A 3,297-nucleotide genomic window follows, 5' to 3' on the forward strand; every position below is an offset into this window, starting at 1 on the left:
GCTTGCCTAATATGTCTGTTTATCCAAAAGGAAGTAAAAAGGGAGAGCTAGAAAGATAGCATTGCATTACATTACATGGCAATGCAATGCACAGTTGCTGAAGTTGAACCAAAATGAGCTTGTAATCTGGCTTCTGCAACTTTGAACATGAAAAATCCAATGAGGAGAAGAAAAGCAAAGCCAAAGAGTCCATCCCAAAATCCGACAAACAAGCAAAATGAACAAAAAACATTGAATTCAATTCTTTCTGATTTTAGAAACTGCATTAAAGAAGGGGTGCACCGGTCCTGGAGATACTGCAATACCAGGTCAATGCGTGGAGTGGACAGAGCAAGCTCTTTTTCCATCTCCCTGTTCTAAAAATCCATTTAATATATGGTCCCCAGATAGGGGACGTATCAGATATTAAACTGATAAGAACAGATTTTTTTTTTTTCCTCAGATTAAGACCCACATTAATTTATGCATCATAGCGCATATTCACATAATGGGTTCTCAAATCATCATTCGGAAAAACAAAAACAAAATCCCAAAAAACACAACCCTGCAATTAACTGTTACTTACTGTAAGAAGTCCAATGTGAAAAGTTCCAGAGTGCTTCTGCTGCTGTCTCACCATACTTCTTTTTATCCAATAAATAGGCATAAAACAGTCTAGCAAGAAAAATCTTTCTGCATTCCATGGGGGAAAAAACAATCTTTTTAAAAATCACCAAATTCCGAACGTCCCATAAAACCTCTTTATATATGACAAAAATAATCCAGCTTGCCCGCTTCCTTTGCGAGTACTTAAAATCTTGACCTATTAAAATCCTTTCAAAATCGAAACAATGAAAACCAACTAAAGCAACAAACATACGTGACAACAAGGTAAAAACTTTTTTAGCAAAAAAACAGTCCCAAAAAATATGCTGTATTGTTTCCACCTTATTGCAACCTTCCCTAGGACATAGTTCTTGAACCTTTATCCCCCGGTCATTCAAAAAAGCCCTTGTTGGCAAGCATCCATGCAACGCCATCCAGGTTACATCCTTCTGTCTGTTGCTGATTCCACGCATGAAAAAAAGCTTCCACACCTGTCCAGACTGTGCATTATTACAAAACGGCACATCACATAACATCTCCTTCTTCTTAATACCTGAGACAATCAGTTTTTTGTCCGGTCTAACCATGGAGCTTATCCCATTTTGATCATAGAAGGACCTAAGCACCACATAAAAAAACGGTATCACAAACGAAACTGGTTTTCTTAAATCCTTCTCACACCAGCTCCATTTCTGGAAAAGCCGTCCTGCTAAATATTTGCACATGTCCGCAGTCCTGTTATTGCACTGGGATAATTTATAAATGTTCAAAGAATAATGCATTCTTAAAAATAAGTCAATGTTAGGAAAATCACAACCCCCATTTTCCACAGAACACATAACCATTCCTCTTCTTAGTTTCTCCATTTTGGATCCCCAAAAAAACACAAACAGTTTCCTTGTCACTCTCTTTGTCCAAAGCACAGCAGGTGGGAAAATCAAAGCAGTGTACAGCAGAAGCGGGAGAATCACAGACTTGATTACCAGCACTTTCCCTCTCAGCGACAGGTTCCTTAGTTTCCAAAAGTTCAACTTCTGATCCATTTTGTCTTCTAGAATCTTCAGGCTGCTTTTCCCTTTCAGTTCCTTCTCAAAGATGACACCAAGAACCTCAATTTCCTCCCTACTCTCCACTCCTGCCACGTTAACCTCAACCTGCCTCCCAAAGTTACAAAGCTGGCACTTTCCCCAATTCACCGCCATACCAGCCACACAACAAAAAATCCTTACGTGCAAATTCACTCTATTGAGATCCGCCTGTGAACCACAAGTAAAAACAATATCATCCATATAACTTAAAGACTTGACTGGACCCCCGGATCCCCCAGGAATAAAAACACCAGCCACACACTTGTCAACTTGCACACTTTTTAAAAGGGCCTCCACCACACAGATAAAAAGAATTGGTGACAGGGGACAACCCTGCCTAACTCCCGATAAAATATTAAAACTGGAACTCACATGCCCATTAACTAAAATCTGGCTACTGACCCCACAATAAAAACTCTTAATGACCATCAATAATTTATCCGGAACACCAAGGTGACTTAAAGCAGAGAACAAAAATCTATGTGATATTTTATCAAAGGCTTTCTCCAGGTCCACCGACTGTAACAAAAGAGCATTCTTATTCAAATTAGCCTGATAAATTAAGTCTCTTAGAAGCAGCAAATTATCTGAAATTTTCCTACCAGGCACTGCACATGCCTGATACTCCCCCACCATATCACCTATCACATCTGCCAGTCTACCAGCCACAATTTTAGAAATAATTTTGTAATCACTGTTTAACAATGTTATGGGCCTCCAATTTTTAATATCCCTCATGTCCCCTTTCTTATGAATCAGCGTAACAATCCCCCTACGCATAGAAACCGATAAAATCCCATGAGTAAAACCATATTGCACCACCCGGGAAAACTCCACACCTATAATATCCCAAAATCTAACATAAAATTCAGCAGGAAGACCATCACAGCCTGGCATCTTGCCTTTCGCCAAGCCATCCACTGCCCGTCTAATTTCATCTTTCCCAACCTTCTCACTTAAAAACCCAATTTTCTCCTCAGGAATATTATTAGTTAATACTTTGCAATAATCATTAATTTCCGCATCACTGGCTCTACTATCGTTAGAGAAGAGTGTTTCATAAAAGGAAAGAATACTGCCAATCATCTCATCCCCAGATACCTCCCCTGCAGGAGAAAAAACAGACTTAAAAACCCCTTTAGGTTTAAAACATTTTTTAAAAAAGTATCTCGAACATTGCTCATTTTCCTCCATGTGCTTTATTTTTGCCTTAAACATAATAGTCTTCCCTTTTTCAATAAGTATCTTCTTCAGTTCGTCCTTCAAATCTGCAATCTCTTTATCCACCTCCATCCCCGCTCTCTTAAACTTATGGAGTACTTCCAATTTTGAAATAACAGCAGCATCATGATCCCTTTTGGCTTTCGCTCTCCTAAAACACACCCCTTTAAAATAACATGCAAATTTCTCCTTAGCCCAGTCCCACCACTCTAGCAAATCTTTAAAAAGGTGCTGTTCAGACACACAAGACAAAAACACTTTATTAAAACCAACCTTAACACTCTCCTCTTCCAGCAGGCTTACGTTCAGCTTCCAGAGTCCCTTTCCAAAAGCCAGGGACTCAGCTATACACAGATCTACCACTATCATCTTGTGGTCAGAAAAAGTCGTCATCACGTGGTTG

General features: G+C 39.3%; 1 non-coding gene across 1 annotated transcript; it reads right to left on the reverse strand.

The window, feature by feature from the left end:
• Nucleotides 1–271: 271 nt before the first annotated feature.
• On the reverse strand, nt 272–460 carry LOC141233389 (U2 spliceosomal RNA). Its single transcript, XR_012299495.1, has one exon. It is a non-coding gene; the product is annotated as a U2 spliceosomal RNA (small nuclear RNA).
• Nucleotides 461–3,297: the final 2,837 nt, after the last annotated feature.

Source organism: Phyllobates terribilis, unplaced genomic scaffold, assembly GCF_046119375.1.
Source record: "Phyllobates terribilis strain yellow unplaced genomic scaffold, ASM4611937v1 Scaffold_584__1_contigs__length_1024158, whole genome shotgun sequence".
In the NCBI taxonomy this organism is placed as follows: Eukaryota; Metazoa; Chordata; class Amphibia; order Anura; family Dendrobatidae; genus Phyllobates; species Phyllobates terribilis.